Here is a 24295-nt window from a genome sequence, read left to right as displayed (position 1 = left end):
TGGGGACGGATTTCTCCCTCACGTCTCATCCTCTCCTCCATCGCAGGCAAATATTGACGGGGCTACGTCAACTCGCTTGCTCTGCTCCTTCAGCCTCTCCGCGCCCTCTTCTGTGGGAGGCTCCTCTTGCCGGCTCACCACTGACCTCCATGGTGGCCACAAGGGATTCCTCTCTGGTTCTGTTCCCCAGGCAGGCAGGGGGTCAGCAGGAACAAGCCCCCTCTCTCCTTCCCTGGGCCAGTGTGGAGATTATAGCCCAGTATAAAGGGCTTTGGACTCTGGAAGCCAGGAAGATGAGCTGGGATGTGACATTGTCCTGACATACCTGCCTGGGTAGGTCAAAATCAGCTGGCCAGTCAGCAGACGTCCCTGTGTGGAGCCCACCTTCACCTGATGTGGCACCTGGACACAGTGTCAGCAGCTCCTCTCTGTTGTGTAGACTCCCTTCCCCCACTCTCCCTCCAGCGTCAAACAGGCCATACATTCCGTTCCATACAGTCCCTTCGTCTCCATCCCAGGCAACACGCCTAGTTCTGGCCTCACCATCTCTTCCCTGGCCTGGTACCACAGACCTTCGCGGCGCCCCTTTGCCTGCCAACGCTCCGTCTAATCCACTCTCTGCTCCTGGCTGCCAGAGAGGTTGTCCGGAAGCACAGATCTGAACCTGTGATTACCCCTCTGCTTGAAGCCCTTGGCGGGTTCCCATCACCCACCGGTGCAAGACCCAACTTTTTTTTTTTTGTTAGAGAGTGGGGGAGGGACAGAAAGAGAGGGGGACAGAAGATCCGAAGAGGGCTCTCTGCTGACAGCAGAGCCCGATGCAGGGCACGAACCCACGAACCACGAGATCATGACCCGAGCTGAAGTCCGACGCTTAACCAACTGAGCCACCCAGGTGTCCCAAGACCAAACGTTTTTAGCATGGCGTGGTGTGGGCCTAGGGAACTCCTATTCATCCTTCAAGGCCCATTCCATGGTCTTCTCAGTAAAGTTTTCTCCACCCCCAGACCCAGCAGAGATCCCCTCCCACCCTCCTCTGAGCCCCACACCACCTGGTTCTTGTGTCTTCCAGAGAACACATGACAAGGTATCATAATGATCTGTTTCTACATCTGCTTTTTCCATTGTCTGGGAGCAAAAAATCGCCTCTAAGGTGTCTTTGTAGCCTTAGGGCCCAGGACAAGACCTGGCAGAGGGGGGTCATCCATTCATTTAAAACATATGTGTTTGGGCTTCCTGTAGAAATCATTGTTCTAGGATAAGGCACCGGGGTACAGCAGTGAACGAGAACAGACAAAAATCCCTGCCCTCCTGAACTTACACCCTAGCATCGGGTGGAAGGAGGCAGACAATGAACAACAAGATGATTTTTTTTAAATATATTATTTATTGTCAAATTGACTATCATACAGTGTATACAGTGTGCCCTTGGTTTTGGGGGTAGATTCCCGCGATTCAGCACTTACATACGACGCCCAGTGCTCATCCCAACAGGTGCCCTCCTCAATGCCCATCACCCACTCCCCTGCCTCCCACGTCAACCCTCAGTTTGTTCTCTGTATTTAAGAGTCTCTTATGGAAAAAAGAGGCAAAGTGCCGGGCAACTTTCTCTAGGTCACAGCAAACGAGGAGAAAAAGTAGAGCTTGAACTCAGTTCTTTCATTCAAGCCTTTTGCACATCGCCCCCCCCCCTCCCCCGCCTCACCTCCCTGCAATTGTAGACCCTGGTTGCACACTTCTCTGGAGGATGTGCCCTTGGGGCCCCTCCCCTAGCCCCTGTTCCTCCATCAGTAAGTGGGGTGGGGAAGTCATGTTTGCCTGCTTCCCTTGGGGGATGGAGTTGGTGGATGTATTACTGCCCTGGGGCTGCCATCACAAAAGACCACAAACTGAGTGCCTTCTAGAAACAGCGGTCTATTTTCTCACGGTTCTGGAGGCTAGAAGTCTGAAATCAAAGTGTCAGCAAGGCCACGCTCCCTCTGAAGGCGGTAGGGAAGAATCCTCCCTTGCCTCTCTGTCCTAGTTTCTGGGCACCTCTGGCAATCTTTGGCGTTCCTTGGCTCACAGCTGTGTCACTCCAATCTCTGCCTCTGTGGTCACATGGCCTTGTCCCCGTGTGTCTGTGTGTCTGTTCTCCTCTGGAGAGGACCCAGTTATGTTGGACGAAGGGCCCACCCTACTCCAGTATGACCTCATCTTATCTTACATCTGCAAAGACCTACTTCCAAAATAAAGTCATGTTCACGGGTACCAGGGGTTAGGGATTCAATATATCTCTGGGGAACACAATTCAACCCACTATAGCTGGTGTGAGAAGAAGAGAGAACAGACAGGGGAGGCTTGGAACCGAAGATAGGAACATTAGACCCGTCTGGGCCTGGGGCCAGGCAAAATCTGGCTTCTTGTTTGGGGGCCCTGAACCTGGGAAGAGGTCACCGGGCCTCCAGCCTGGAGCCCGGGGAAGGAACCGCAGGGCTTCTGGCTCAACCCCACCTAGCTGGGCTGTAGGTGGGGGTGACTCAGAGATGGGGCTGTCAAGCTCGAGGGTGTCCTAGAAACGCAATCCTGTGCTTCTGGCATATTTCCCTCACCTTATGGGGCCGAGAAATACAACATTTTTGGAAACTTGGAAAGCTTGGGTTAAAAAAAAAAAACACCCAAAACCTTTTATTTTTCTTTAAGGGGAAAAGAGAAATTTTGGGAAGATTGGAAACATACGCAATACTTATTTTTGTAGCGTACCCTTTTCATATCTAAAGTCACTCTCTCAATTTAGGAGTGCAAATGCAAACCTTATGTAATTTGGTTTGCTCAATCAAATGATCGTGTTTGGCAAATTCAATCAAAAACTATAGCTTGCTCAGACAATAATGACAAATTTGCTAATTGAGGCAAGTTTTCAATGTTTTAGACTTTGTGACAAATGGAACTCTGGGCAGCTGAGTGCCAAGCATAAGCTCCTCTGAGGTGAGCAGAAAAAAAAACCAGTGTGATGGGAAGATGGACTAACACATGGAAATACACACACACGTGCACACACGCACACTATATTCTCTATAATAAAAATGCCAAATACAATATAATGTTATTAATATTAAATAACCACAACTATGACTTGTTAAGCACCTGCTATCCCGTCTCGCTTCACGTAATCCTATGAGACCGTGCCATCCCCATTTTACAGAGGAGGAAACTGAGGTTCAGAGAGGTTAAGCCTCTTGCACAAGATTCTACAGCAAGTCACAGGTTGTGGCTTCAGATATATTAGAAGCTGAACTTACCAATAAACATCTCCTTCTGTCATGACACCATAAAGCTATCAGCACACAGAAGCCATAAAGCTGTAGAAATTTCTGTTTCTTGGCTTTGGTGTTGTCTACTGGGTGAGGCAGCTATGGCTGCCTTCTGCATTAGGAAGTGATCCGAGAACACGAGGGTACCTTGAGACCCTACAGGAACTAGGGCAGGGACAAGGCAAGGATGTTGGGCCCTAGGGGGATAGCTTGAGGATGCCAGACAACAGAGGCCAGGTGTTAGGTGACCCAGGGTGGGGTCCAGAGGGCAGCTAACCGTGGGAAAGGCAGCTGAAAGGGAGTGATGCGGGGGGTGCTGGCATCCCTGGGCCAGGGGCTGCCTGGGTTGGTCTCTACGAGGCCGAAGATGATGCTGGAGCCTGTACCAGAGTTGAGCTGGAAAGAGGCTATTCTTGATAGAGCACTCCAAGCTTCAGAGATGCCCAGGTTCTCCATAGAGATAGAGCAGCACAGGAGAAGGTGGAGAGGGGGGGTCCCAGTGAAGCCAGGCACAAAATCTAGAAAGGAAGCTAAGGCAAAACAGGCCCAAGTCCTGAGCATACCTTTTTGCCCCTGGACACCCTGTCCAAATCAGTCTCGTTTCTGACCCATCTGTCAGAGCTTTCTGCTTCTGTACCTTTATTATTTTACTTTGTATCATCTCCAGTGGCTTTGGAGGAAGGTGGGTCCCCAGGTCCCTGCCTCCTCTGGACTTGGTCTTCCTGCCCTTCCAACCTGTCAATGACTGGCAGAGCTGACTTCCTCCTGGGCCACCTGCACCTGTCTGGCCCCCTGACTCCCCTTCCATGTCCCCTGTGCCCTCCATCGCCCATTCTCTGGGCCCCAGACAGCCCTTCCTCCAGGGGGAGGGAGCTGGTTTCCTGGGCAACTGGTGGGGAACGGGGAAGAGGGGGAGGAGGCTGGTATTCCTGCCGGTGAGGGCTTGGAGGAAGCATATGCCATCCCGGCTGCCCTGTGAATTATTCAGCGGCCGTGAGAACTGACTCACTCCCAGTCTGCCGTCTTCTCCTGAAACCTTCCTGCTGTCTCCTCCCCAGCAAGCCCTCTCTACCTCTGTCTTGGGGAACTTAAACCCCTGTCTGGGGCCGCTACCCCCAGAATGTCCTTCTCTGCGTATCTTTAAATTTATTGTTAAAAATTTATTATTAAAAAATAAAATTTATTATTACTTATTCTTTGGCTCTCTCCTTTGAGCCACTGTCTGGCTGTTTCCTCTATACTCACCACTGTGCTCAGTGCACAGATGTGGAAACCGTACCCACTTGGGTAGGTGAAATAATGTGTCCAAGACAATACAGTTATGAAGCGACTGAGTCAGAATTAAACTTGGGTCTGACTCCAGGGCCTGTGTTCTTGGGTCTTGGCATGGTTCTAGGAGCAACGGAGAAGATTCTCTATAGAGTCTGTCCTGGGGCCGCCTTGCGGGCTGGCAAGAGGGTGTTTGATACGGCAGGCGTGGCTGGTGCAGGGTTTGACCTCGTGGGCTGGGGATCTGAATCTAGAACCTGGTGAGGGGTGTCGCCAGTGAAGCGGCCCTTCTACCGCAGGTCTATTGCAGGTTTGGCCAGAGTGGAGGTTCCTTAGAGGTCTTCTGGCCCGGCCACCTCACCCTTCAGAGGAGCAGGGCCAGGCCTAGATGCCTCGCCAGCAGCCCGCGGGCCTCTCTCTCCTGCGCCCTGGCCGTTCTGAGGAGAGGAAACCCTGCTCAGGGAAACCTGGGTGAAGTTTCAGTACTGGGGTAAAGGTTGCTCACAGAGGGGCCCCAGGGGAGACCTGGGAGAAGGGTCAAAGGAGCTGTGACCCAAGATGGCAGCGGCTGTGGAGGCCCCAGGGTAGTCTCTGGTCAGGCCCCAGGAAGCACCCTGGAAAACGCGGCAATGCCCCAACAATCCAGGTGTGGACCTGTGTGGCCCCCACGAGGGGTCCAAGGGCTGTGACCACTCACGGGCTGTCGTTCTGAGGTGCAGACAGACACGTTGTGCTTGGAGGCCAGGAAGGGGCACTCTCCCTGGCTCACTCAGGGACTCAAACACGTGTTGCAATTTTTAATCTAGTCGGTGAGGCTTCCTGTAACTAGGGACGCCTCCCTGAGAGGTTATATGCTGGGATCTCTGGAGGCCCCAGGCTCCCGAATTTGTTATCCCCCTGCCCTGCTCCACGTGCCTGATGAAGTTGGCGCGGATAATCCCATCTCCCATTATGTTCCCGAGGGGCTCGTGACCCCTCCGGAGTTGCCAGCGGTGCTGTGTTTCTGCTTTAGACTCGGTTCAGGGATCAAATCAAGAAGGGTCATCTTCACTGGAATTTTAAAAATGAGCCACCTTGTGAGAATAAGGCTTGGGTCACCGTACCATCCACCCAGCAAGGCACTTCCGGGTACCCCTGAACCTTTGCTCACAGGGTTCAGCTGTGATGAGGTTCAGATCTACGGCTGGTGAGGGAAGGGGCAGAGGCTGGTGGTCGGAGCAGAGGAGTTAGCCTGCTCAGGCATGTCATCTGGTCTCTCGAATGCAGTGGCCCCCCCCCCCCCCCCCCCAGGCCCAGGCCAAGGCTTATCTCACAGCAGGCAGGTCCCCTCCCAGTTTCCTGTGCCTGGGGACACAGCCCCCATTTGAAGCTGTCGCTGAGGTGGGGGGTGTTCTGTTGCAATCTGGAGGGCTGCCACTAGGCGGACGGTGGGGGTCTGTGGGGGTCTGTCCCCTTGAACAGAAAGCCTCTCCATGGTTGTGGATAATTGTAAGCATATTTAATGTTTTCCCAACTCTATGCATTGTAAAAACAAAACAAGAGAAAACAAAACCCCGATTCTGTGTGTGTGTGTGTGTGTGTGTGTGTGTGTGTAATATGTGTCTATGTGCCGTCGAATTTATTAAATAACAAAGCATAAAAACTAACTAATCTCTAATGACTACATATAAAAAGTGATGGCTAATTTAGAGCAAGATGTAGAAATAGCCAAATATCTGGGCAAATCAGGAATCCTCACCGGCCCCTCTGCTGGCAATAATTAAGCCTAATTTTATTTTGACTCTCAACTTCCCTCATTCTCAGGGCAATTTAATTTGGGCTTCTCTGAGGCTTGTCTGAGCCCCTGAGACCTCTGGTCAGCTAGACGAGGTGTTAAACCCTGAGCCTTTGCTTTCTGCGGCTTTAACTGTCCCGGTGAAAGAACCTTATCTGTGATTGCTTTCTGCAAATCCTGGCAAGGCCTTTGGTCCCCTTTGTCTGGGCTCACGGCCCCTTCCTCTCCCCCTTTCGCTGTGAAAAACGGACGAGACAGGGGATCAAGCTGCACACGGGCTACATTTTCCAAGGGCTGTCTTTTTTCCAATTATAAAAAAGCATTTCCTCACCCTGACCCCTTCTCCTGCCCAAACTTCTCAACCTTTGGAGATGTGTCTTGTCTGAAATTTCAGTCTGCTTTTAATTCTTGAGGTCATCCATTAACCTCGTGACTTCACGGCACTTTGGCTCAGGCAACCTCCTCTTTGTGGAACTCTGCCCTCTGTTATGGAGGTTTCGAGTTAGGGCAATTACAAGTTATCTCAGCCTTAGGTTTTTGAAACATGATGAAAAGTGCATACTGACGTTTTAAAATGAAAATGTGTGCCTTCCCCAAGGGAGCTGTGATCTGGTAGAGGATGTATCAGAGTCTAAGGGGTCTTAGGACCATCAAGGGAGCAGGCCATAGACCCCCACTCTTTTCTGCCTCCCCCCCATACCCAGGCACTTGTTGCTGTCTACCCCAGAGCCTGGCAACCTTTAAGTCTCAGGGCAGGAGGGAAGTCGGGAAGGAGCTAGAAACAAGACAGGAGAGAGGGAAGGACAGACACCCTGAGCTCGGTTCAGATAAAAAAAATTGTTTTTTCAGTGCAAATAGGTGGTTTTATTTATTTATTAAAAAATTTTTTTGGGGGCACCTGGGTGGCTCAGTTGGTTGGGCGGCTGACTTCGGCTCAGGTCATGATCTCGCGGTCAGTGAGTTCAAGCCCTGCGTCGGGCTCTGTGCTGACGGCTCGGAGCCTGGAGCCTGTTTCAGATTCTGTGTCTCCCTCTCTCTGACCCTCCCCCATTCATGCTCTGTCTCTCTCTGTCTCAAAAATAAATAAATGTTAAAAAAAATTAAAAAAAATTAAAAAAAAATTTTTTTTAACATTTATTTATTTTTGAGAGAGAGAGGCAGAGCATGAGCAGGGGAGGGGGAGAGAGAGAGAGAGAGAGAGAGAGAGAGAGAGAGAGAGAGACAGAGAGAGAGAGAGAGAGAGAGAGATACAGAATCTGAAGCAGGCTCCAGGCTCTGAGATGTTTGTTAGCACAGAGCTTGACGTGGGGCTCGAACTCACGAACTGTGAGATCATGACCTGAGCTGAAGTTGGATGCTCAACCGACTGAGCCACCCAGGCGCCCCTGTTCAGTTCAACTTTTAACATTCACAAAGCACTTGCTGAGTACCAGGCTTAGTCCAAAGTGTTGGAAATTCAGAGCATGACCAGACATATAAGTTGTGGGGTACAGTGCAAAATGAAAACATGGGGTCCTTGGTTCAAAAACTATTTCAAAATTTCAAGATGATGATATAGAATGTTAAATCAAATGTGTGTGAGGAAGGGGCCAGACACATCCCAAGGTGCCTTGGTGACCCGAGGAATATAGTTGGAAACACATTGACAGGAGAGCCTGGGGCAGGGACCCCGTGCAGGTGGTTCATGTCTGGGACCATCTCAGGGAGCAGGGAGATGAAGGCAGGGAGGGAGAAGCCACTGTAGGAGTAAGTTATTAAGGTTGCTTCTGGGGCCAATGGGAGCATGTTCCCATGAAATGACCTATGAATGTTCCAGAACCGTCTGCCTGAATGATCAGCGCCGAGGTGTATTTTTCCAACCTTCTAACCCCACTGGTTGGAGGGTGCCCCTGGGGACACTAGCTTTCTTGCATTTCTGAGTTGAGCTTTTACTACAACCAAGTGAGCTCCTAAGCTCCTGGAATGTTTGAGAAGGTCCTGGGGGGAAGCAGAAAGATGCCCGGACACAACCCCTTTGAGGTGGGACTTTTCAGTGCTGTGGACCTGAGCTTGCGGAGAACTGGCCACAGGCAGGAGGGGCTGACATCGCAGGTGGGCTTGGGGGAGGGGGAGGTGACACCCAGCTCACAGGTGTCTACTCCAAAAACTTTTGAGCAGGGGAGGGACACGGTCGTTCTGCATGTTGGGGGCTCTTCCCTGGCATCTGGCAAGGAGACAACCACCAGAAGAGGGGACAGGAGCTGCCCTGTCTGTGCCCCCACAGCCCTCGAAGGCCCCTCCCCTGCTCTCACAATTACTTCGGGCCCGTCCTCCGGGGCCTAGTTATTTCCTCCTGCTGCTGTGCTATCAGGGGCCAGGCCCGGGGCTGATTAGATCTCCCGGGCCAGCGACCGGTGGGCCCGGTTGTCACAAGTCGCTGCCTAAGCAGCCTGGCGCCTTCCCATTTGTCACCGATATTAGCACTCTCGCAATGACCTGCCTGGAGTTCGAGAACGGGTCCCGGACGGCCAATGTGGATTTCCAATTTAGAATTTCCGTCCATTTACCAGAGAATCACCCCTAAAGAACACCATTTGCGGAGCTGACAAAGGCCAATTAGATTTCAGATTCCACCGCTGAGTGTCGGTGACAGGCCGAGGGCAATGAAACAGCAGAGGGGAAACTGCAAACACCACGTTTGCAGGAAGACGTGCCGGCTCGTCCTCTCGCCCACAGCCCCTATTTCTCTGCAGCTGACCTGTTTCTCTCTCTGGTCCTATTTCTCTGAAGCTGCCTCTGCCCTTGGCTCCATGAACATTCTTAGCCCAGGTCCCTTTCTGTGACTTCTTTGGCCTGTATCTGTCCCTTTGCGTTCCAGGCATCTTTCCTCGGTCCCCTCACCCTCTCCCTGCCTTTGCTCCTTATGACCATGTTTCCCTGCATCCAGCCCCTGGACCTCTTTCTCTGGGGCTCTGCCTCACCCTCTGTCCACTTTTGGTGGCCATCTGATTCCACGGATGGAAACCTCTATTCTGTGCGATCCGAGGGCTGTGGCAGAGATGATGACACGTGTTCCCCGGAGCCTATTGTATTCCTTCCCTGGGCAAGGTGGAAGACTCTGGAAAGGGATAATGTTAGCTTGAGGCTCAAAGCATGAACAGAAGCCAGCCATGGGATGAATGGGAGAGAGCATCTTGGGCAGAAGCTGGGATCAGTGTTCTGAGGGGCAACGGTTGGCCTCTGGGGACTGACAGAGGCTGACATGACTGGATGTGCCAGAGGGAGTTATGGGTTCCAACTCCGTACTCCCCTGTAGCGGTATGATAGATCCACACACCTGCAGTGGCCTCCTGGCGGCAGGAGCAGGAGTGCATTTCGCCACTGTTTTCTTTTAGGGCTTGATCATGTGACTTGCTTTGGCCAATGAGATGTTGGTAGACGTAATGGAAGTAGCAATTTGAATTGTACTTGTGTGGTGGGCTTGTGGTCTTGGGTTCTGCCATTGCTGAGAGAAGGGCATGCCCCAGAGTGCCCCGGAACAATGAGAGATATGCGCAGGGCTCTACACCGTCCTCCTCATCTGCCTCTTGAGGCCAGATGGGGCTCCTGTGTCCCAGGCTCGTCCGGCCAGCTGCCTGGCCATCCTGCCTCCTGCTGGTGCTCTGTGTGGGTCAGTGTTGTTTCCATCAGGTTCCTGGGGTCGGAAAGGTTGTCTTCACCTCTGGCATACAAGCAGTTCCCAGGTCCTGTCACGCTGACCTCCTTAAGAGACCTGACTGATGCCCTTCCTCCTCCTCCAACATCTCCTGGGAACCTTCTCTGACCTTCTAGAGAAGCAGGGCCCTTATCATATGCTTTTCTGCTTCTCTGCTCTTCTCCTGGGCAGCACTTAATTACATTTGCAATGAAATAAATCGTCATATATTTACTTTTTTTAGTGTCTGTATTTCTGCTAGACCGTGAGGGCAGGGGCTGTTTCTGTCCTGACTGTCTGTGTATCCCCAGTACCTGGCATAACTGGTATATAGAAATACGTACGGAGGGCATGGGCAGTAACGGGGAGGGTTTCGAGACCGGGGAGCGGTGGGGCCAGTGCCCTGGTGTTCGACACCTGCTCAGAAGAGCACTTAGTACGCTCGGGTGCAGAGCCCTGAAACTCTTTGCCCGGGCTCCCCCCGCACATCTCTGAAAACAGCGGCTGCTGAGGCTTTTGTTCTATGACAGGAGGCGAAGCAGCTACAAGGTCCTTAATCACCTCTCCACAAACATGGGGAAGCCTCATTAATCCCAGTGAGCGGATGATCTATTGTTTCCAGCTCAGGTCTCTGGTGGATCGGCCTTCCTCTGCAGAGGTGGGAACCCCATGCACACACAGGGGCCGCCCATCCCCTTCTCTCCTGCGCTTGACCTGCCAAGACTTGGTGATGGGACCCCTGGTGGGGCTCTGGGCCCAGGTGAGCCCCGGACTGAGTCCAGGACCAGTCCTCCACGGTGACCATTGCTCCCCTACCCCACGGGCAAAGTTGAAAAGCTGCATTATGTCCTGTGCTGCGGGGAAAGCGGCACTCAACACGCTGTTGGCGGAGGTAGGTGTGCGTGTGCGTGTGCGTGTGTGTGTGCGGGTGTGCATGTGTATGCGTGCCATCTGGTAGCATGGGTGGTTAAACTCAACTCTGGAGCCAGACCGAGTTAAAATCCCAACACTGGCACTCGGCAGCTACGTGAGCTTGGACAAGTCCCCTGTCATCTGCGTGCCTCTGTGTTCTCATCTGTAGAGTAGGGATAATAGGGGCGTCTCCTCATAGGGCTCTTGTGAGAGCAGGTAAGCTGACGTGTGTAAAGACTAGGTTTAGGTCCTCCTCGATCGGAACCGAAACCCTGCAAAAGCCCTATTCCTTCTCCTCACCCCAAACCTCAGGGCGAGGGTTGCTATGGAAACGTGGGGTGTCACCGGCTTCTCCTCGGCCAGGGTTTTGGGTCCTTCTTGGAAGTGAGACTCTAAACTCCTCCTGGCTTTGCTTCTGACTTGTGTGAACCGGAGCCGTTTGCCTTTCCGCGAGGCTTCAGCTTCTCCACCTGCACAACGAAGGAGCTGGCCTAGAAGAGACACGAATTTTATTCCATATGCCACTTCGGGTCGGCTGGCGGCAGCCAGAGACCTGGGTTGAGAAGGATTCTGGAGCCGCATTCAAGCTCTGTGGGAGAAAGTACCTGGGATTGATTAGTGATGTCGGCGGTGGACATCGGCAGTGGATGGGAGAGTGGGACATCTTGTACTTACCGTCCCTAAGCTAGACGCTTAATTTCCGAGGGGTCCACCTTCTTGATCTAAAGGTGTTCAGTGCTGTGCATGTTCAAGATGAGCATTAATAATCTAGACATACTCTAGGCATTAGTCCCAGGAAGCCGCTGTGCTTTAATAGTATTCAGGTTCAAGGGGGGGTGGAAAGGAGTCTTCTAAAGCTCTGTCCCCATTTAGCCATAAAGGTAGCTGGTGGTCACCAGGAAGGAGAGAGAGACTTTGGCTCCCGGGAGTGGAACCCACATGGGGTTGGGAAGCATGTGGGCAGGAAATAACTAGCCTGGGAGGGGCCAGGATAGTGAGCACCAGGGGGTCCCATGGAACATGAGCAGCACTGGGAGAGTTACCTGGGGCTGGAAGGGGCGGGGATAGACACTAAGAACAAGGGAGCCAAACTTACAAGTGTTCTTGGGGCTGGCTGTGCCCAGAGAGTGGCTGGTGGTTGGGCTGGGATAGAGGAGGCCTCTCTGGGAACTCCTTCCAGAGCACTCCAGCTCAAAGCCCTACCATATTGGCCTCTTTTTATGTTTTTATTTTTAAAATTTTTTTATCTTTATTTATTTTTGAGGGAGAGCGTGTGAGCAGGGGAGGAGCAGAGAGAGAGGGAGACACAGAATCGGAAGCAGGCTCCAGGCTCTGAGCTGTCAGCACAGAGCCCGATGCAGGGCTCAAACTCACGAACCATGAGGTCATGACCTGAGCTGAAGTCGGATGCTTAACCAACTGGGCCACCCAGGTGCCCCTGGCCTCTTTTTAACAGAGCTCTCTCCTGGACCTTGGAATTGGGAAGCCAGGGCCAGGAAGCCAAGGCCAAGAAGAACTCGCTGGGCTTGGGCTGCAGCCTTGACATGGGAAGCTCTGAAAGCAGAGGGTTTTTTTTTTCTGGAGCCTCCTTGGAAGCTTTGAGGTCATTATGGATTGCAAGGTATGGAAGAGGTGGGGACAGAAGAATGTGAATAAGGTCTCTATTCTTGGTGATGGAGGTTTTTTTGGAGGACATCTGTCACGGGCCCAAGGGTTTCCTAGCCTGCAGGCAATTTTAGAATCGATAAAGTTCATAAGCACAGAGCTCATCAACAATTAAGCTCGTGTAACCATCTCTCTCTTTATAAATTCATTGAAAGTTAGGAGAGCGAATTTTCATTGTTCTTTAAATTTATAGTCTGCTAACTCAATCAAGGTTCTTTTAGTAACTTAATTGTTTCTGGATTCAGGAGCTCCGAACTCAACAAAAGTGTCAGAAAATGAAGTTGATAGTTTAAAAAACTTTATTCTGTAGCCAGCAAGTACCCCTTCATATCTTTAGACAAGGAGCCATTTTCTGTACTTAGGCTCTAAACACACAAGCCCAGGGCACGGTCTATGGAGCTATGCAGCTGGGGTCACATATAGCTCTGGTAGTCAGACAGACCTGGGTTCAAGGTTCTTCCCCTGCCCTTCACTGCCACATGTAGGTTTGTGACCTTGGGCAAATAATATAGTCTACTTACACTTCAGTTTCTTTACCTGTAAAATGGGTCTAATAATACCTACCTTGCAAGGTTGTATGATTTAGTAAGGTACATAATTGTATTTAAAGCACGCAACAGAAGGCAGTCTGACACGTAGAAGGTGCTTAACAAATGGTAGCTATTATTATTTTTGGAGTAAATGCAAATTCACAGTAACATTTAGCTGCAGGAAAGCATGACTTCAGCCACTCATGCCGTAACACCTCGATACGATAACATAAATACAGGAGCACATAGCTACAGACTATAGCTATAGCCCTACTCACGATACAGAAGTTGCCACGTATCTGTGGTTTTGCTTTCTGCAGTTTTGGCTACCTGCGGTCAGTTTGGGTTTGGAAGCAGACAGTCCTCCCTCCGACGTATCATCAGATGGTCAGCAGTAGCCTCACGCTATGTCACATGCCTGCATCGTTCACTCACTTCATCTGGTCACGTAGGCATCGTATCATCTCACGTCAGCACAAGAAGAAGGGTGAGTATAGAAGGCTAAGATATTTTGAGAGCTACCACATTAACATAACTTTTATTACACTATATTAGTATGATTGTTTTATTTCTAGTTATTGTTGTTAACCCCTTACTGTGCCTAATTTATAAATTCAACTATATATATATTTCAGTGCTATCTGAAATTTCAGGCAACCTCTGGGGGTCTTGGGACGTATCCCTGTGGAGAAGTAGAGACTACTGTATCAGAATCAGTTGCATGGTAACAGTAATAACTCATAGATGCAGTAACACACACAGCCACAGTTACATATACACATGATAACTCTCAGCCACACTAAGGTAGATATGTAATAAAGTAACAGAGCCAAAGTATCAACATGCCGTATCACACAATACAGTGATATGTATGTGATGGTAATATATAGATACAGTAAAAATAAATACTGTAAGTTTCAGCTAAGGTAATATTCCCTCTAACAGATAGATAGCTCCGAAATTACGCGGATCCCATAATATGGTTACAGCGTCTTATGGGAATTGTCCTGGATAAGTACAAGGACAGGTGGACAGAGGAATGCACTGTTAAAGACCTGTAGGAGCACTGATATAGACAGGTCGTGTTGCGTCCAGTGTTCTCTCTGCAGTGGGAGTTTTTATACTTTTTGAGCCGTATCTTTTCTAAGAATCTTACAAAAGCTATGGATACTCTTCTTAGAAAAAAAAAACACACCTCCCTAAATGCACTTGTAAATGGCAAAATTTTGTACCCAGATAGCCTTAGCTCTAGCCTGGTATTTTGGCACCCTGGATTCAAATACTTGAGAATCAGAGCAAGGAGAAATAATCTCTCAAGAGATCGGACTTCAGTCGACAGGCAGGGCACAATCCAGGCTGGTGCCTCGGTCTTCTTCCTGCTTACTGGACTCTGATCCGATTTGGCATTTAGGTGACCCAGACTCTCATTCTGCTGGGGCAAGCAGAAACCTATCTCTCTTTTTCTCTGATCATGGTTTCGATGCCCAGCTACTCTTGTTTGCTAATCTTACCTCTGCTGAGGTGATCAGCTTTGCCTGAGCAAAAGTTTCTTTTGACCAATGTCCTGTAAACCCCCAAAGGTCAGTCCCCAGTAGAGCACACATGGGCCGGTTGGGTCTTTTGTACAGGGATATTAGCGGCTCCTGCAGCCTGGCTGGCAGTGGAAGAGGAATAACTACCTAGGGGCAGATGTTGGCCCCTGGAGCCAAGCTGATAGACTTCTTCCTAATCCTATTTCCCTGGACCAGTGTGGAGACCCAAGTCCTGACTTGCTTTTTTAGTTAGCTACTGCTGCATAACAAAATATCCCCAAAGTTAGTTTAAAACAGCACACAATTATTATTGCTCATGGGTTTGCAGGTCAAGTGGATGGTTCTTCTGGTCTGGCCAGGTTTTAGCTGGACACACCTGTGCATCTGTGGTCAAATGGCTGGTCTAGGATGGCCTTGATTGGAGGAAGTGGCCCAGTTAGGAGCTCTTTCCACGTGTCTCTCACATCCCTCCAGCAGGCTTATCACACGGCAGCATCAGGATTCTGAGCGGGACAGCAGGGTTGGGGGGTGAAGGGAGAGGAGAGGCAGAGAGAGACAGAGAGACAGAGACAGAGATGCAAGTCTCTTGAGGCCTGGGCTTAAAACTGGCGCCCTGCCTTAAAACTTCTGCTACATTCTTTTAGTCACAGCAAATCATAAGATTCAAGGAGTGAGGAAACAGGCTTCACTTCCTGATGGAGGGGCTGCTGAGTTACATTGCAAGGGTGTTGATACAGAGAAGAGTAGAGGATGAGGGCTATTTTCGTAATCACTCAACCACACATGCTGTTTCAGGGGTCATTGCCGGGGCCTCTGCTGAGCCCTCATTTGGATCCTTGAGCAGAACCAGAACCGTGTTGTGGGGGGAGATTTCCAAGCCCGCATGCCTGATGCCTGGCTCCGTGTGGTCAGCGGGGCACAACGTCTGACCCTTAACCCTCACAAGCTCCTCTTCCTCTTGGCTAATTGGTCCAGGGTTACCCCACTGGGATCCCAAGTGGTGTCTCCACTGGCTTCCACCTGTGCCTTGCAGGATTTTCCTCAAACAATGAACTGGGCCACATTTCTCTCCTGGGAATTTGAAGTTGGGGTGCAGAGGTCTTGGGACAGTCAGTGGTGAGTGGACTCAGAGGGCTCACAGTGTGGTCCCAGGGTGGGGAGAGAAAGCAGGGAGACTCAGAGAGAAGCAGGGCGGAGACAGGCCAGCTGGGGCCAGAACGAAGGTGGAGGGAGAAGAGGCCAGGTCTCAGTTTCCATAAAACCTTGGTGAACTTTATCTTCTGTCCTTGAATCCAGGGGAACCTCTGTGTGTCTATACCGCAGTCCTCCCTCTTGCTTAAGAAGGTCTGACGGGGGCTCTATTCCTTTTAACCGGACACTGTTGATTATAGGACTCCTTTTGGGAGAGAGGGCAGGCCAGACATCTCAGCTTCCGTGGCAGGGTGCCCAGCTGGAGAGCGCCCAGCTGGGACCCTCCGGCTCTCCCATGTATCCCTCCACACGTGCCAGTGCGTCTGGCATTGAGAGCTCAGCCATGAGAGCACTAGCTCTTTAGATCTAGCTTCTGCCCTAAATCAGAGAGATAATTGGTATCTGACAGAAGGGATAAGAAGGTCACTGACATTCGTTTCTGAACATACTAGAAGCTCGTAGGAAGAGGGCCACATCACTCATCACAGAGATAGTTTCTCTAAACTAGGTTTGAATGTTCTTCTTCCTTTTGCTTTCATATAGGGCTGATCAAGAAACAGATACCTGAAAAGGGTTTCTACACCTTCTTTTAAACTCTCATTGAAAGCACTGTCCTTTAAATATCTTCTATACAGAGTCCTATGAGGGTGATGAATTCCTTTATTTTTTATTTTTATTTATTGTTTATTTTTTTTCAATATATGGAGTTTATTGTCAAATTGGTTTCCATACAACACCCAGTGCTCATCCCAAAAGGTGCCCTCCTCAATACCCATCACCCACCCTCCCCTCCCTCCCACCCCCATCAACCCTCAGTTCTCAGTTTTTAAGAGTCTCTTATGCTTTGGCTCTCTTCCACTCTAACCTCTTTTTTTTTCCCCTTCCCCTCCCTCATGGGTTTCTGTTAAGTTTCTCAGGATCCACACAAGGAGTGAAACCATATGGTATCTGTCTTTCTCTGTATGGCTTATTTCACTTAGCATCACACTCTCCAGTTCCATCCACGTTGCTACAAAAGGCCATATTTCATTCTTTCTCATTGCCACGTAGTATTCCATCGTGTATATAAACCACAATTTCTTTATCCTTTCATCAGTTGATGGACATTTAGTCTCTTTCCATAATTTGGCTATTGTTGAAAGTGCTGCTATAAACATTGGGGTACAAGTGCCCCTATGCATCAGCACTCCTGTATCCCTTGGGTAAATTCCTAGCAGTGCTACTGCTGGATCATAGGGTGGGTCTATTTTTAATTTTTTGAGGAACCTCCACACTGTTTTCCAGAGCGGCTGCACCAGTTTGCATTCCCACCAACAGTACAAGAGGGTTCCCGTTTCTCCACATCCTCTCCAGCATCTATAGTCTCCTGATTTGTTCATTTTGGCCACTCTGACTGGCATGAGGTGATATCTGAGTGTGGTTTTGAGTTGTATTTCCCTGATGAGGAGTGATGTTGAGCATCTTTTCATGTGCCTGTTGGCCATCCGGATGTCTTCTTTAGAGAAGTGTCTATTCATGTTTTCTGCCCATTTCTTCACTGGGTTATTTGTTTTTCGGGTGTGGAGTTTGGTGAGCTCTTTATAGATTTTGGATACTAGCCCTTTGTCCGATATGTCATTTGCAAATATCTTGATGAATTCCTTTAAAAATTCACTGATAGATACATGTCACGAAGAACATTTCACAAGAGAGACTTCTAAAATCCGATCTTTTCTCCTCTTGCCACGACTGCCAGGGAACTCACACTACTTGCAGACAGCTCCTGATGGTGCCCATGTCTCTCTGAAAGCATCCTCTGGCTGGGGGAGAATCAACGAAGGATGAGCCTTGATGAGCTTAGAACGGAGAGACTGCGGTCTCCAAGTGGGGGTTTCAACATGATCTTTTGGAAGTGGGAAGAAAATACCAGGGCTGCCGTGTATGTTAATTTATTTAAAAACAAGAGCCAAGTTCATCTTTCCTAACAGTTAACATATGGATTGACACGCTGGTGTCCCGTCATATGTCAGGCAGTCACGGGATACGAAACGGCCAAGGTAGACGGAGGGAGGAGTGGATCTCCACAAGCAAGGGGGTTAGTGGTGTATTTGGCCTCCTCTGTCACTTCTGGTTCTATATTTCCAGTTTATATGTGGTTGGTTGAGGGATCTATGGGTTATGCCATCTAGTTTGATTTTCAATTTTTTATTTGAAACTTAAAAAAAATTTTTTTTTAAATTTATTTTTGAAGGAGAGAGAGAGAGACAGAGCATGAGCGGGGGAGGAGCAGAGAGAGAGGGAGACCCAGAATTCGAAGCAGGCTCTAGGCTCTATGCTGTCAGCACAGAGCCCGACGCGGGGCTCGAGCTCACGGACCGTGAGATTGTGACCCGAGCCGAAGTCGGAAGCTTAAACGACTGAGCCACCCAGGCGCGCCTGAAACTTTTAATTGAAGTATAATCTATACACAGAAAAGTGTACAAGTCATGAGGATACAGGTCAATGGATCTTTGGGAAGTAAGCACATCCGTATACACGGCACTCAGAGTAAGAAACATAACATAAAAAAAAAAGTAAAAGTACCAGCAGACCATTTTTATGCCTCCTTTTTTTTTTTTTTTTAAATTTATTTACCATTTTTTTAAAGTAGGCTCCAAGCCCAGCATAGAACCCAACATAGGGCTTGAACTTACGGCCCTGAAATCAAGACCTGAACTCAGAGCGGGAGTTGTACACCTAAGCGACTGAGCCACCCAGGCGCCCCTGTGCCTCCTTCTGGTCACTCGCTGCCCCTGGCGACCCCCATCCTGGTTTTAACAACCGCCTACTAGTTTTGCATGTGCTTGAACTTTGTGTAAATGAAGCAACATATTCGAATTCTATTCAGCATCACGTTTGTGAGGCTTCTGCAGGTCGCATCGTTTGTATGTATTTTTGTTGATTTGCTTGTTGACTTCCATTGCCAAGTTGTTTGGATAGTTCATTGGTTCTCCCCGCTGTATAACATTCCATCGCACACATATATCTCTTCCCCCATTAACGGACGTTTCTGGCGATCCCAGTTTGGGCTGCAATGAGCAGGGCCGCCAAGAACACTTTGTGTACCTTCCTTTATGAGACAGCCCCATTCCAACGACAGCAACCCTCACGAAGTGGGCAGTGGCTTTACAATTTCCTGTAAAGACACCATGGATGGAAGATAATCCTCATGGATGCAAGCTCCAGCAAATGGCTAGAAGATGGCAAAGCCTGAGACTTCTCCACATAGGAGGGGTGGGTCAATAGCAATGGTTCAGTCAGCTCCCGTGTGACATTGGACAAAAAAGGAGGAAATCTGAAGAAGTCTCTGCTGGGTGGATCTCCACACCTGACGAGTAACGATGAGCCTTGACACCTTTGCTGACGAGGGCGTGAAGTATCTGCAGCGAGCAAGCGTGGATGTCATCGGAGCCACAGCACCAGATATCTGTGAGCCTCTACTCAACACAGGGCAGGATGGACTCCTTGGCCTGGTTGGAGTTAAGTGTGGCCATGTGACTTGTTTTGGCTATTGAAATCTGAGCAGACGTGACCTCCAAACAGAAGCCTTGAGCGCCGGTGTGCGATTGATCACATTCTCTTTTCCTTTTGCCACAAGGGCTGAGAATATTCCGGAAGGAAGCGGCTTGGTCAGGCTGGATCCCAGAGGGACGGCGCTGTGGCCCAGAGCCCACAGCTGACCTGTGATGTGCCCGGACGTGCAACAAATCAGCACTGCTTTAAGCTACAGATGTTGGGAATGTTTGTTACCGTGTCGTAAACTAACCTCTCCTTACTGCTACAGAAATAGCCTTAAAAATGAAGACCCACAACCCAGAGACAAATCTGTCATTTCTTTTTTTCAGTGACGTCTAAAGTTATGAGATGCTCCCTCTGGTTCTTTACACAATGTTCTGCTACCTCGCGACACATATTTAGATGCTTCTTTTGAGATTTTTCTCACTTAATTGTGAAAGTTTAAAAGCCACACACCATCAAGGAAATGCTTGTTCTCCCTCAGGCAAGATGGATGAAATAATCCACAGAAACCAATCCACGGATGGACTAAAATGCATTCCTTTGTCAGCAAATTGTGGCTGGAAGATGCAAAGAATATGCTGCCGTAGATGTGAAGCGACAAGTAGCAGGTTGTATCCAGTGTGGGTGATCTGCTCTGAGTTGAAAGTACAGGAGTTCCTAATATGCCTCGGTCTGTGATGTGTGTTAGATTCGGGTTCAGTGATGAGATACACAAAGAGTTACTTCTTTTTTTTAATTTTTAAATTTTTTTTAATGTTTATTTATTTTTGAGACAGAGAGAGACAGAGCATGAACGGGGGAGGGTCAGAGAGAGAGGGAGACACAGAATCCGAAGCAGGCTCCAGGCTCCCTGCTGTCAGCACAGAGCCCGACGCGGGGCTCGAACCCATGAATCATGAGATCACGACCTGAGCCGAAGTCGGATGCTTAACCTACTGAGCCACCCAGGCGCCCCGAGTTACTTCTTTTTTTTAAAAGAGGCGTACCAAGGAGATATCATTTCAATAACCAATGACTGTTTCGGGGTGCCTGGGTGGCTCATCTGGTGGGGTGTCTGACTCTTGATTTCAGCTCAGGTCATGATCCCAGGGTTGTGGGATCGAGCCCTGCACTGGGATCGTGTTGAGTGTGGAGCCTATTTGGGACTCTCTCTCCCTCTCTCTCTCTCTCTCTCTCTCTCTCCCCCTGCCCCACTCATGCTCTCCCTCTCTCTAAAACAATTTAAAATAAATAATAAAAGCACTGTTTTAAGGGAAAACATTATAAATATAACTACTGATAGAGTGGATGCTTTAACTGCAAAACATGATTCCAGATTAAAGTTACAGAGATTTGCTCCAAACATGCAAGTGACTCAAAGGCTTGCTGTTGAAGCAAAGAAGTCCGAGGCCAGAAGTGCACAAAATGATAAAGGACGCCGTTGATGTGGCTCATGTTATAAAAAGATCTTTAATATATAGTAGAATCCTTATAGTGTTTTGCAACGAGGGCGTAGAGATTTGATTATTTTGTAATGAGATACAGAGATTTGATGGTTATCTTGTGGCAAAATACTTTAATGAGATGGGGAACTTCAGGATGAGTTATGCATTTTTCTTCTATAGAAAAAGAAGTGTTTCAAACTTGCCTACTATTTTTGTAATGACAACCGGCTGTCAATACTATGTGATACAACCAAAAATGTTAAAATAAACTTTAAAATTTGAAATTATTTTAAATTTACGGCACAGTTTCAAAGATAGTAAGTACAGAGCATCCTTGCATACTATTTTCCGGGTCTCCTATAATATAACTTCTTACAGAACCAAGGTACATTTGTTAAAACTAAACAATTAACACTGATACCTGACTATTAACAAAACGCCAGACTTTATTTGGATTTCACCAGTTTGTCCACTAATGTCTTTTTTCTGTTCTAGACTCCAATCCGGGATACTACATTGCTTTTGGGTAACAAATATTAAAAAAATTTTTTTTTCTTTTTTTTACATTTTTATTTATTTTTGAGAGACAGAGAGAGACAGAGTGCAAGTGGGGGAGGGGCAGAGAGAGAATGAGACACAGAATCTGAAGCCGGCTCCAGGCTCCGAGCTGTCAGTACAGAGCCCAACGCGGGGCTTGACCTCATGAACCATGAGATCATGACCTGAGTCAAAGTTGGACGCTTAACCGACTGAGCCACTCAGGCGCCGACCCCCCCCCAAAATTTTTTTAAATGTTTATTTATTTTTGAGACAGAGAGAGAGGGTGGGGGAGAGAGCAGGGGAGGGGCAGAGAGAGAGGGAGACACAGAATCCGAAGCAGGCTCCAGGCTCCGAGCTGTCAGCACAGAGCCCGACGCGGGACTCGAACCCACGAGACAGGAGATCATGACCTGAGCTGAAGTTGGACACTCACCCGACTGAGCCACCCAGGCACCCCTTGGGTAACAGATATTTTGAAAGTAACGTGTGCGCGCGCGCACACACACACACACACACGCACACATTTTGTTTGTCCTCACAGGGCCTTCTCTCTGTTTATGTGTCTTCTCTTTGACTTTTTTTTTAAGAGAAAGCATGAGAATGTTTATTTTTTTATTTTTTATTGTTTTATCATTTTATTTTAGAGAGAGAGCATGAGTGGGGAAGACAGGCAGAGGGGGAGAGAGAAAGAGAGAAAGAGGGAGAATCCCAAGCAGGCTCTACACTCAGTGTGGAGCCTGCCGAGGGGCTCGATCCCATGACCGTGGGATCATGACCTGGGCTGAAATCAAGTCAGATGCTCAACCAACTGAGCCACCCAGGTGCCCCTCTTCTGCCTCTTGTAAGGACACCTATCATTGGATTTAAAGTCCATCCAGCAATCCAGGATGGTCTCACCTCAAGATCCTTAGCTTAATTACATCTGCAAAGACCTTTTGTTTGCTATGCAAACACTGATTGGAAGGTAAACTGCTTCCTGGAAGAAACTCATGCTATGGAGAGAGCATTTAAAAAACATTCGCAAATATTTCCATTGTTCTGTGATTTGGGGGATAGAAAATGATGTACCTACATCACGTGTAGCAACTCTCCCGTGTATGTAAACTTTAAAAACTTGGAAACGGAATTTTCAAACCTGTTTTAAAAAAAAATCCTTTGAACACGGTGTTTCAGAACGTATTTGCTAAAAATATAAAAATGTAACACCTTTTGATTAGTTTGCAAGAGCTGCTGATTGACATCAGGGAAACTGGAAATTTGCTTGCTGAATTTCAACAAAAACCTTTGCATAATTGGTGGATGAGAATGAAAAATAATGGTAAGGGTTTAGTAAGCACAGCCAGGATTGCTGTTTTCCCACTTGGATCAATGCATCTTTGCATGGTATCTGGTTTTTCCCCCCAGCCACAACAGCAATTAAAATCAAGTATCACAATGATCTGAATTAAGAACCAGGCTTTGAGCTGCTTTTCATAAAGCTTTGCCTTTGAAAAATGAAACATTCCCAGGGCGCCTGGGTGGCTCAGTCGGTTGAGCGTCCGACTTTGGCTCAGGTCGTGGTCTCACGGTTCATGAGTTCGAGCCCCGGGTCGGGCTCTGTGCTGACAGCTCAGAGCTTGGAGCCAGCTCTGTGTCTCCGTCTCTCTCTGGCCCTCCCCTGCTCACGCTCTGTCTCTTTCTGTCTCTCAAAAATAAATAAATGGTAAAAAAATTTTTTTTTAATTAAAAAAAAAGAACTGGTTGGGGTGACTGGATAAAGCAGTTTGGGATAGTGATAGCCATGGAACCAGCCCCTGGGGATGCTGAGAAGCGAGTAGCTCTGTGGAAGCTTGGGGGGGGGGGCTTCCGGGAACAGAAAGGGTCAGAGCTGCCAGACTCCCACAGCATGAGCCAGACATCAGGCTCTGTGCCAAGGAGGCAATCAGGACTGTCATGACAGCGGTGGCCCGATGTCACTCCAAGTTCAGGGGAAGGAAAGGAATCTGGAAGAGGCCTGTTGCCCCAAAGCAATGTCCAGAGAAATCCTTTGTGCACTCATACACCTATCAAGTTGCAGTCCTTCCTAACCCCACCTTTCGGAACTTGTCTGGATGTGGGATTCCCTGTGGTTTTGGTGACAGCACCCGGTGCCTTCTCTGGATCCTGGAACCTCAGGCTGCTTGTCTCTGTGTTGCCTCTGCCCAGGCCAGACAAGGTCCTCTGGAACCCCTCTCCTGTGGCACTTCACATTGTCTACAGGGGGTTCTATCATCTGGGGCTATGCCTTGCTCCCCCTTGCTTGGAGTGGGTTGAATGGTAGCTCTTTTTTTAAAAAAAATTTTTATGTTTATTTATATTTGAGAGAGAGAGAGAGGCAGAGTGCAAGTGGGGGAGGGGCAGAGAGCGAGAGGGAGACAGAATCCGAAGCAGGCTCCAGGCTCTGAGCCATCAGCACAGAGCCCGATGCGGGGCTCGAACTCACGAACTGCGAGATCATGACCTGAGCCGAAGTTGAACGCTTAACCGACTAAGCCACCCAGGAGCCCCGGAAGGTAACTATTAAAAAGATACATCTACACATCCTAGAACTTGTGCATGTGACCTTGTTTGGAAAAAGTGGCTTTGAAGATGTAATAAAGCCCAGGATCTTGAGGTGAGATCAGGCTGAGCTACCCAGTCGGTGGTAATCTGTTAAGGCAACCCCAGGAAACCAAGACACCCACTAACTTTTTAGTCCCGGCATCGATATCTGGGAAACCTTCTCTGGCCTCTCCAGTCTGGGATCTAGACCCTCCTTCGGGTTTCTGACCTGTCTCTGTGCCAGGCTTCTCCAACTGGCATTTATTCATGTGTATTAGAAAACACCTGGTCCACCTGATGAGCTGTTACTTTGCTGGGGTCACCAGCCTTGCCATTCTTATCAGCCATTGTTCTCCACCGCCCAGAAACAAGCCCACTGTATGATGACCATATCTT

At 48.9% G+C, this 24295-nt stretch overlaps 1 long non-coding RNA gene across 1 annotated transcript; it reads left to right on the top strand.

The window, feature by feature from the left end:
- The first annotated feature begins 10626 nt into the window (after positions 1–10626).
- LOC109255521 (uncharacterized) lies at positions 10627–19993 on the top strand. The gene is made up of 3 exons (XR_002075278.2): positions 10627–10901; positions 12378–12542; positions 18070–19993. It is a non-coding gene; the product is annotated as an uncharacterized LOC109255521 (long non-coding RNA).
- Positions 19994–24295: the final 4302 nt, after the last annotated feature.

Source organism: Panthera pardus, unplaced genomic scaffold (genome assembly GCF_024362965.1).
Source record: "Panthera pardus isolate Hobbes unplaced genomic scaffold, ASM2436296v1 HiC_scaffold_11, whole genome shotgun sequence".
Taxonomy (NCBI): Eukaryota; Metazoa; Chordata; class Mammalia; order Carnivora; family Felidae; genus Panthera; species Panthera pardus.
Note: the sequence above shows the minus strand (reverse complement) of the source record. Positions and strands in the feature narration are given on the sequence as shown.